Source organism: Elephantulus edwardii, unplaced genomic scaffold (assembly GCF_000299155.1).
Source record: "Elephantulus edwardii isolate Elephantulus edwardi_28Jun2011 unplaced genomic scaffold, EleEdw1.0 scaffold00066, whole genome shotgun sequence".
NCBI classification, from domain to species: domain Eukaryota; kingdom Metazoa; phylum Chordata; class Mammalia; order Macroscelidea; family Macroscelididae; genus Elephantulus; species Elephantulus edwardii.
In genome coordinates, this window is record NW_006399816.1 from 12,270,622 (window position 1) to 12,282,574 (window position 11,953).

Below are 11,953 nucleotides of genomic sequence, written 5' to 3' on the forward strand. Positions count from 1 at the left end.
ACAACAACAACAACAACATGCTTTACAAATTGGAGATGTATGCAATCTATAGATCAATTACAATCTAGGGAGGAATTTTAAAAAGAGAAGTCAACAAGCTGATTTTAAAAAGAATTGAAATTACAAAACAAATACAACTTTGAAAGAGAATTAAAAATTGTTGGAAGATGTAAACTTATTTCAAGGCCTACTATAAAGTGGTGGAACCAAGACAGTGGATTATATAAACATTGAAACCAAAGCCCAGAAACAGACCTATACATAGATAATTCTGAGTTTTTGGGGGGTTTGTCCCCCCCCCAATTAAGGGGTTTAATTAGTTAATAATTCAGATTGGAAACAGGATATAATTTTTCAGTCAGGACATCTTCTCAAGTATGCTCACAGGCCCTTTGATTTTCAGTCTCCGAGTCCTAGGTCAGTGTTATAAAGCTCTCCTAACTCCTTCCAATTTTGACTTCTCCAGTCCGAGCCTCCAGTAAGCCTGCTCTGGCACAGGCTCCATGGAGAGACAGTCTCCATACAGCTTAGACAAATTTTTTATGAAAGAACTTCCAAGATAATGTAACAGAGAAAAAGTCTTTTCAACAAATTTGTGCATAAAAATGTCAACAAATATCCATCTATCTACTTAAAATGTATGTAAATGATACACTTAAGAAAGTTGACTTAACAAATGATACCATTTATAATGGCATAAAAATACCTGTAAATCTTAGGGATAAATATAATAAATGAGATGCAAAACCTCTGCACAGAGATGCATAAAATAGTGAGAAAAATTAAGAAGCTAACTAAACAGAATATACAACCTTCAAAGGTAAAAAATGGAATACTGTAGATACATTCTTTAACTAATTCATAAAATCATTCCATCTTTCTTGGCTGGAGGATAATGGACAAATTCATACTAAAATTGATATGAAAATTCAGAGACAAGAACAGTGAAAATTTTTGAGGAAAGATAACATTATTGAATAATTCAACATATTGTGCAGAACTTTTGTAAAGTAACTGTTATCAGGGTAGTGTGTTATTGATGGACATATACAGAGCAGTGAACTTGCACAGAAACTCTAGATATCAGTCTACATACACAAAGTCATCTGTTTTAAGGTAAAGTTGATCCGACCAAGCAGTGAAGAAAAGGTGTGCTTGTGATCAATTCCTGATAAAACAATTAGAATCCATACAGGAAAATAAAACTGCCTTGTTCTTTACTTCATGAAATATAAAAATCCTAGGTGTGTGAGTATTGTAGACATTTATGGAAAAGACAAAACAATAGAACTCCTGAAAGATATTACAGAACAACTTTGGTGGTGTTGTTGTTATGTGCCATCAAGTTGACTATGACTCATGGTGACCCTATTATCAATGGCTCTGAACCTTGCCCTGTCCTGAGCCAATCTCACTATCTCAGATACACCTGACCCCATTGTCACAGTCATGTGTCAGTCCATCTAATATAGGGTCTTCCTTTCCTGTGCTGACCCTCTACCCTTCCAAGTATGACATCCTTCTCCTAGGAATGATCCTTCCTGGCACGAGGTACGTGAGAAGAAGCTTCAAAATCCTTGCCTCCAAGTAGCATCTTGTTTTCACCCTCTCCAGGATAGACACACTTGTTCTCTTAAAAGTCCATAGTATGTTAAACATTTTTTGCCAGCACAACAACTCAAAAGCATTGATTCTTCTGTCAACTTTACTAATTTTCCAGCTCTCAGATGCATAGCAAGCAATTGAGAAGATGATGGCCTGGGTCAGGCACACCTTAGTCTCTAGATTACATTGTTGCTCTTTAGCACTCTGGAGAGATCCCTTACAGCAGATTTCCCCAATGAAACATGTCTTTTTTCCCCCCCTGCCTGACTGCTGGTGCCAAGGTTGTTTGTGGGTTTGAGCAAGATGAAATAATTCATAATCTCAGTCTTTTCTCCATCAATCATAATATTGGCCCAGTATCTTTGTTTTTCTTAATTTTTAAATGCAATCGATATTGAAGGTCTTGATATTCTGCAGCAAACATTTCAGCAAAGTCTTCCTCATATTTGGTGAGCAAGGTTGTGTCCTTTGCATTATGTAAGTTATTAATGAGTCTTCTTCCAATTCTGATCCCACATTCTTCTTCATAAAGTCCAGCTTCTTGAATGATCTGTTAAGCATAGCGATTGAAAAGGTTTAGAGGAAGAACACATCCTATGCACTCCTTTCTTGATTTTGAACCATGCAGTTTTACCTTGCTCTGTTCAGCCAACTTCCTGGTCTAAGTAAAGTTTTTCCATGAGCACAATTAAGTGTTCTGGGATCTATTCTTAATGTTACACAGTTTGTTGTAAATCACACAGTCAAATTCCTTTTCAGAGTCTATAAAACACAAATGGAAATCTTTCTGATATTCTCTGTTTTTAGCCCAGACCAATCTGACACCAGCCATGCTATCTCTAGTGCCACAGTCTCTTCTAAACCCAGCTTGTATCTCTGGCAGTTCTCTGTTGATTCTTGTCATTTTTGGGGTAATCTTCAGCAAGTTTTTCTTTGCCTGTGATATTAGTGGTAGCGTTTGATAATTTCCACGTTCGACTAGATCATATTTTTTTGTGTGTGAGTGGGAATAAATATGGATCTCTTCCAGCTGGTTGGCCGTGTAGCTGTCTTCGAGTTTTCTTGGCACAACCTAGTGAACATGTCCAGAGCTACATCTATTTGTTGAAATATGTCAATTAGTATTCCATCAATTTCTGGGACCTTATTTTTTTTGCCAGTAACTTAGAGCAGTTTGAACTTGTTCTTTTATTACTACTAGTTCTTGATCATATGCTACTTTCTGAAATGGTTCTATGTCAGCCAATTCTTATTGACAACAGTGACCATGTGTATTCCTTCAATCTTCTTTTTATGCTTCCTATATCATTCAAGATTTTGCCCACAGCATCTTTTAGTATTGCAACTCAAGGCTTCAGTTTATTCTTCAGTTCCTCCAACTTGAGAAGGAAAAGAAATGCTGAGTTAGTTTCTTTCTTTTGTGATTTTTTTTTTATTCCAACTCTTTGTATATTTTGTTATAATCCTTTGCTTTGTCTTCCCGAGCTGCCCTTTGAAATCTTCTGTTCAACTCTTTAGTTTTCTGATTTCTTCTCTTTTGTTTTGGCTTGTTTGCATTTTAGTGTAATATTTAGAGTCTCTTCTGACATCCATTTTGGTCTTTTCTTTTGCTTTCTTTATGGATGATATTCTTAATATCATCTCACAGCTCATCTGGTCTTTCATTGGATTACAAGGCTTCAAATCTGTTCTTGAGATGGTTTTTAAATTAAAGTGTGATAGATTGAGGGTCACATCTTGGATCGTCTTGATCTTGAAAATTTTCTTTAGCTTCAGTTTGAACCTGGGCATGAGTAGCCGATGGTCTGTTCCACAGTCAGCATCTAGCCTTGTTTTCACAGCTGATATTGAACATCTCCTATCATTCTTTGCACAGATGTAATAAGTCTGCTTCCTATATAGCCCATTATACGAGGTTCATGTATATAAGTTGCCATCTGTGTGGGTTTTTTTAAATGAAAGGTATTTGCAATGAATAAATCATTGCTTGCACAAAATTCTCCTTCTAGCTCCAGCCTCATTTCTATCCCCAAGCCTATATTTTCCAGTCCTTATTTGTTCATAACTCTTGCATTCCAGTCACCAATCTTATAAATTAATCTTGGGGGCATGTTCAGTCACTTTCAGGCTGCACATCTTCTATTTCCTCTTCCTTGACTTTAGTTGTTGGTGCTTATAGCTGATGATAGTGAGCCATCCCTCTATGCATATAGATAAGTTCCTGTCACTCACAGCATTCTACTTTAGGATGAAACTAGCAATGATTTTTTTTTCACTATGAAACTACCCCATTTTTCTTCACTTTTTCATTCCCAGCATAGAAGATCACGTGAATGTTTGACCAGAAGGCCTGAAGGGTGTCTGGCCTTGGTTGGGGGTGGTTGGTCTTCCCCTCTCTGTGAGGAACCACAAGATGAGGTCTCTATCTAACCCCTAATATAATGGCTCAGGCTCTGGTCACTCCGTCTGTTATCTGGATACTTCCCAGTGAAGATGGCACACTGGGCCTCCTGGACCAGCTTTCAGCGGGCTGTTCATTGGCAAAACTGACACTCTGGGCCTCCTGGCCTAGCATTTATATAACAAATGGTAGATGCTTTTGACTATATTGAAACAAGAACTATTCATTGAAAAACCAATGTCAACATGAAAAGACAAGCCACAGAATGAAAGAAGATATAGTTCTATTTTTAGCTGACCATATCACAAAAACCCCACTCCCATAGAGTTGACTCTCAGTCCCAGTGACTCCCTTATTCGGACAGAGTAGCACTATCCCACAGAGTTTCTGAGGCTATGAAACTTTTCAGAAGCATCTGTCTCTCACAGAGCAGCTGGTAAGTTTGAACCACAGACTTTTTGGTCAGTAGCCAAAAACCTTAATATCAGGGCCACCAGGGGAAACAAAACCCAGTGGAAAATGGCAGGAGATTGGAAGAGAACCTTCAAAAATTACTAAAAATACATACAAAATGTCCTCAACGTTATTATTAGAGAAAGACAACGGAAAATCCCCAAAGAGTGTTCCTTTTATCACCCGAATGGCTAAAATGAGAAAGACTGATGAATCGAGGTGTGATTTTGGTTGTTGTTACATACTGCAGAGTCAGAACCGACCCATAGCTGACCTTCAGGCAAGTTTTCAGAGGCAGTTAATAGCACAGGAGGGGCTAGGCCATAGTTCTCCCGCAGAGGAGCTGGTCGCCTCAAACCGCCTGCCTTCGGGATTGCAGTACAACTAAAGACTGACAAATTGAAGTGTGATTTTGGTGGGACTATAAATTGGTAAAACCACTTTGAAAAACCAGGGTTTTTTTAATTTTATTTTAGCTGTTGAAAAACCAGGTTTTTAAAAATTTTATTTTAGCTGTTGATTTTGAAGATAAACATACTCCATGTGATGCAACAGTTCTATCCCTACATATAATGTTAGGTGAAAAGGTTGAAATCATCAATGATTTAATTTTACTTGAAACATAATCAACACCTTTGGTACCAGCAGTCAGGATATCAGGAAATGCATTGTGCAAGTCCGCTGTCAGGAAATTCTCCAAATTACTGAGGAACAAAGATGTCAGTCTGAAGACTAAAGTTCACCTGATTTGTGTCATGAATGGTCTTTTCAATCACTTGTTATGCATCTGAAAGCTGGGCAATGAAAAAAGATGACAGACAAGAACTGATGCCTTTGAGTTATGGTGTTGGAGAAGAGTATCCCATGGACGGCTAAAAGAACAAACAGATATGTTTTGGACAGAGTACGGCTAGAATGTTCCTTGGAGGCAAAGATAGTAAAACTTCACCTCTTATACTTTGGGCATGTTATTAGTTGAAGCTATTCTTTAGAGAGGGATGTCATGTTTGGGAATATGGAAGGCCAGTGAAAGAGCAGAAGACCCTCAGTGAGATGGATAGACATGGTGACTGCAGCAATGGGCTCGTGTGTGTCAGAAATGATGAGGCTGGCACAGGATAGGACAGGGCTCAGATCTGTTAATAGTGTTGCTAAGAGTCATCCTCAACGGCACAACAACAACAACAACAATAACATATATACACAGCATACACATGTACCTATGTGCACAAAGATACAACATGTAAAAAATGTACACAGTAGCCTTCTATGTTAAAAGCCCAAAAGGACAACCCAAACGCCTGTCAAGAGAATGAATACATAACCATGAGCTGTTTATTCTGAACTGCCAGGAGAATAAATCAATTGGTCTTAAAAGAAGTAGAATCAGAATGCTTCTTGGAAGTGAGGATGGCAAGAGTTATCATGAGGGTCTAGTCCTTAGAGAAGAACGTAATTCTTGGTAGAGAAGTTTATTGTTATGTGGTGTTGAGTTGGGACCGACTCCTAGCAGACCTTTCAGCAGGTTTTCTGAGGCTACAAATCACATGAGAGGGAATTGTCTACCTTTGTCCTGCAGAGAAATCCAGTAGGTGGATTCAAATCGTCTGCCTTTGGCTTGGCAGCACGGCTCCTTACCCACTAGGCTACTAGAGAGAGTCATCAAAAAAGGAGAAGCCTCTCAAGAAAGATGGGTTAGCGTGGTGACTGCAACAATGGGCTCAAACACACAATTCCGAGGATGGTGCAGGGGTGGGTGGTATTTTGTTTTCAGAGTTGCGATGAGTCAGCACTGACTCAAAGGCACCTAACAAGAACAACATTTGTACAAAGAACCTGTCACAACAAAGAAAATGAATATGCCACAGCCGTACACAATGCGGATCAACCTTGCAAGCATCATGTTGAGTAAAGAAATTTAGATTCAAAAGAAAACATTCCAAAGGATTCTGTTCATACATTGTTCAAACCCAAACAGGCAGGGCTGAACTGTAGCGTTTAGGAATGTGTACTTAGTTAGTAATAACACTATAAAGAAAAAGTAAGAGGGCTGTGTATCAGTCAGGGTTCGAGCAGGGAGGCTGAACCCTGCGTCTAGTGTGGAAGGTTGACGTAGGTACAGGAGCTGGATTCTACTCATTGAATCGCAGGAGATGAGGAGGTCTAGGTCCATATAGGAATTGAAGGATCTAGAAATAGAACCACTGTTGTTGTTAGGTTACAACCGAGTCAAGTCTGACACATAATGGCCCTATGAACAACAACAGACCTGAACCTGTCCTACCCTCTCCATCATCAAAACCTCTGACTTACTTGAGCTTATTGCTGCAGTCATTGTGTCAATCCACTTGGTTGAAGGTCTTCCTCTCCTTCACCATCCCTCCACCCAAGCAATATGCCATAAGTATGTTAGGGCATACATTAAGCTTTGTCAGCCTTGCCTCCAAGGATCATTCTGGTTGAACCTTTTCCAAGACTATCATATCATATCATATCATATCATATCATATCATATCATATCATATCTTTGTTCTTTTGGCAGTCCATGGATCTTCAGCCCTTTTCTCCAACACCACAACTCAAAGACATCAATTTTTCTTCTGTCATCCTTATTCATTGTCCAGCTCTCAGATCAGCTCACTGTAGCATTGTCTAATAAGGCCGATACATTGGAGCTTCTAGAGTAATCCAGAATCTGGGCATGTGTTGTTGTTAGAAAGGACTTTGGAGGGTTTCAGGTTAAGGGAGAAGTTTTTGGAAGGCTGCTACCTCTGCTACCATGTCTGACATTCTGTGCCGGATGTCCCGTTGGGAGCTGGGATCACTCTTGTTTATACAGGGCCAATATGAAGCAAAAGAAACGCTGAATGCTGGGCAGAGGAACACAAGGCCAAACTGAAATCCTAGAGACAGTTCATCTGTCCGTCACCATCTCTGGCCATGGTGATTTTCAGAAAGGAGTTTTGTTTCTACCTTCAAATCTTACACAAGAACAACAAAGGATTTTTATTCTGGGATTAGAAGTAGGGTAAGGTGGGATTGTGGGAGGCAGTTTTAGCTGTAACTACAGGTAAATCAGAGGTCCCGAGGATCATAATTCCAACCAAACCAAAATGACACATTTCACACACACACACACACACACACACACACACACACACATACACACACCACTTTAATGAGTACATACAAAGCTAAATCTGTTTGTTGAAACACATCAATTGGTATTCCATCAACTCCTGGGGCCTTATTTTTTGTCAGTGCCTTTATTGTAGTTTAAACTTCTTTCATTACCATTGGATCCTATGCTATGTCCTGAAAAGTTCTATGCCAACCGATTCTTTTTTGTGTGGTTACTCCATGTATTCCTTCCATCTTCTTCTGAGGCTTCCTGCATCCTTCAAGATTTTGCTTGAAGAATCCTTCAGTATTGCAATTCAAGGATCGAATTTGGTTTTCAGTTCTATTCCCAAAGTGCTGCACTGAAAAAAAAAAATAATCTGCTGTCAAGGTCCTCTCCAAAGTGTTAACGAGTACCAATATCAGTTGAAAGACTAAGGTGTTGGGTGTTTCTTTTATTTTCAAAAGAGAGGAGGGTACTGCCAGGGGCGGGGAGGGAGGGCTGGGCGGGGAGAGAAGTGCAGCAATGAATGAATGGAAATCCAAAATCTCTGTAAATGTTCATTAAAATTATTTTTTTAAAAAAAGAAAGACTAAGGTGTTCCTGATACAAGCTGTGATGATATTTTCAATGACTTCCTAGACAGCTGCGAGTTGGACAACGAGGCAGGACGATGGAGGCAAAAATGATAACTTTGAGTTGTGGTATTGGAGAAGATTACTTAGAGAAGATCCCATGGATATCCAAGTGAACAAACAAGTCTGGTTTTGGGAAAGTCCAACCGGAGTGCTTCTTTGAGGCAAGGATGGTGAAACTTTGTCTCACATACTTTGAGCATGTTGCCAGGAGGGATGGGTCCTTGGAAAGAAAAGACATCATGCTGGGGAAAGTGGAAGGTCAGAGAAAGAGAGGAAGACCATCCACAAGATGATTGACACTGTGGCTGTAACAGTGTGTTTGAGCTTATCAGAGATGATGAGGATGGTGCAGGAGAGGTCAAGGTTCAGATCTGTTGTTCATAAGGTCACCGAGTCACAGTAGATTTGATGGCACCTAACAACAACAACCCTACAGCAGAAGATGTTTATGTTTGTAGGAAAGGTTGGCAGTGGTGACAATAGAGGGTCACATGGGGACGTCTAGGGTCTGGCAATTTTGCATTTCTCATCCTGTGTGGTGGTTACACAGTAGCTCAGTCGGCAGTCACACATATTTGTTTTGTGAACTTAATACATGTGTGTAATTTTACACACACACACACACACACACACACACACAGACAGAGGCAATAGTGATACATCTCTTCTGTGTTCCACCTTCTCCTGTGAAGTGGTCATCCTATGCTTATTATTTATGAAGGAGAAGATGGCAAAAAAACTTGCAAAGAGAAAAAAGGTTTTTCTCATCTTACTTTCTGCATTTCAAAATATAAGCCCTTTCAGGGAAAGGAAAATGGAAAAATTACTGTCCTGTATTGACCAATGTCAAGAGTGGAGTTGAATCAAAGTGAAGCCCAGACGCAGACATCACTTGGGTAAATCAAACAGTGTTTACTTAGCTAAAGTACACAGAAGGAGGCCAGTGCAGTGAGAACACAAGGCAGAGAGCTGAGCACATTATTTAGGACAGGAGGAGGTGCACACATAACTGTCTTGTGCTTCTTTGTGCAGATATCTGGGTGAGAGTTACAACCTTTCAAAGGTCAGCTGCCCCCACTGGTGCTTTATGCACTAAGATGTGTAGTTACAGTTACTAAGCCTGGGGAGAATGTGGGTTAGGGTAATGATGTGCCAGGGACCACTACATCTGAATCAGATGTTGCTTATCAATCTTGAGGCTACAGCATAAATGAAATGACTACAAAGGACATATAATATCATACACACACACAGAGTTGTTGTTATGTGTTGTTGAGTCAGAACTGACCCATACATAAATGGCTTTCCAGAGGGGTTTTAGAGCCAGTAAATCACATGGGAGGATATTGCCCATCCTTTTACTGTAGAGAAGCTGGTGAATTTGAACCACATGCCTTTGGGTTTGCAGCATAACTTCTTACCACTAGGCCACAATATGTGTGTGTGTGTGTATATATATATATATATATATATATATATATATATATATAACTTCTATATATATGTGTATATATAACTTCTAGTGTCCAGCATATATAAAGAACTTTTACAATTCAATAATAAAAGAAAAGCAACCTAGTTTTAAACTCAGCCATTGACTTGAATACTTATTTTAAAAGCACATGAAAAAAGCACAAGCATATGAAAAGATGCTCAACATCATGTCTTAAAAAAACCGCTCAAACTCAACCAAATTAAAAACAAAACAAAAAACACTCCTGATGTTATGTCCAACTCATAGTGACCCATTATTGAGTTTCTGAGGCTGTAAATCTTTATCCTTACTCATCTTTTTTACCCTCTGGAGCAAATGGTTGTTGGATCTTACCTGCTGACCCTTAATCAACAGTCTGATATATATTGCAAACTATTCTACCAGGGCTTCTTTCTTAGTAGTTAGGTTAAGTACAAATTCAAATCACAATGAGGTACCACTTCCGACCCCACTCACTATGATTCTAATGAAAAAAGAGAGGCTGAAATAAGTGTTGATGAGGATATGGAGAAATTGGAACTCTCATATACTGATGTATATAAAATGGTACAGTTATTGTGAAAAACAGTTTAATGGTTCTTTAAAATGTTAAACATTGAGTTACCATACGATACAGCAATTCTGCTCCTAGGTACACACCCAAAAGAACTTAAAATGTGTAATCAAACAAAAATGTGTGCATGGTAGTGAAAATAACCCAAATGTCCATCAACTGATGAATTAATAAAAAAAAATCTGGTGTACCTGCAAAAAGGAATATTATATTTAGTCATAAGAAAAGGAGTCCTGTAGGGAGTTCTGGTGTCCTAGTGGCAATAAGCTTCACTGAGATCCCAGAGGTATGTAGTTCAAATCCGCCAGATGCTCTGCTGGAGAATGAGGGGTAATCTCCTCCTGTACCAGTCAGATGCAATTTGACGGTACACACACACACACACACACACACACACACACACACACACACACTAAAATTTTTAAAACATTTAAAAGAAAAAGAGTCTTGCTGTTGTATTACAAAGTGGATCTGCCTCAATCACCTTATACTAAGTCAAAGAAATCACACAGAAATGCACTAATGCTTTATGATTTTTTTTGAGTCATCCATAGCGAGTTGCCTGGCTAATGCAAAGCAATGTAGCTTCTACTTTCTCTTTCTTTGATTCCCGTTGAGTCCTGTTCATATGGTGCTTCCTGAAAATTTTCAGTGTCTGTCAATTCTTTCTGGTACAATGACTTTGTATATTCCCTCCACCTTCTTTTGATGCTTTCTAGATCATTAACTCAATGAAAGAGAGAATAAAAAACAAGTAGGGGAAAGAGTAGGTTGTGATGGTCTAGTGGTAAGAAACTCTGCTGCAATTCCAGAAGCACACGGTTTGAATCCACCAGCTGATCTGCATAAAAAGGATGGACAATCTCCTTCTGTGCAATTTAACTGCCTCTGAAAAGTCCACTGGAGGGTCAGCTAAGAGTCAACTGCACACAACAACAAAATACTTAAAACAAAACAAAACAAAACAAAACAAAACACTGAACCTTGGCTTCTCACCCTTCACCGAAGGCAAGCCCTACTTAAATTTACAATCTGCTATTTGAAAAGGAAAATGTTAAGGATAACAGGAAAAAGGATTTTTTAAAATCTTCTGATGATTTGGAAATTACTGACAGTTTAGACTCGTCAGCTACTCAGAGAGACAAAGATGGGCTGTCTCTTCCCATAAGGATTTACAGACCTGGAAATGCGTGGGAGTGATTATGAATAGGATTTCTCTTGATGGCAGTGGGTTGGGTTGGATTTGAAATAATATGGTAGGGTATGTGTTAGGCTGCTAACTGAAAGTTTGGTGGTTCAAATCCACCAACTGTTCTGTGGGAGAAAGGTGAGACAGTTCTCCTCCAGGAAGGTTTATAGCCTTGGAAATCTAATCGACGCTGTCATGGGTCATGACGCTGCCATTTGATGGCAGAAGGTTTGATTTTGGTTTAAGAATTTCTTTGTTCTGGTGGCACAATGGTTAAGTGCTCATCTCTGATGCAAAAAGTCAGCTGTTCAAACCTAGCAGTTGCTCCGCAGGAGAAAAGACCTGGTTACCTGCTACTAAAATGATTTCAGCCCATGAAAACCTGTGGGGAAGTTCTACTCTCATATTCAGCTGGGCCCATTTTTTCACTAATTTCTGACAATCTGCTACTGTCTTAACTTTATCTATGACGCCCTTCATAGTAAAAAATCATTCATT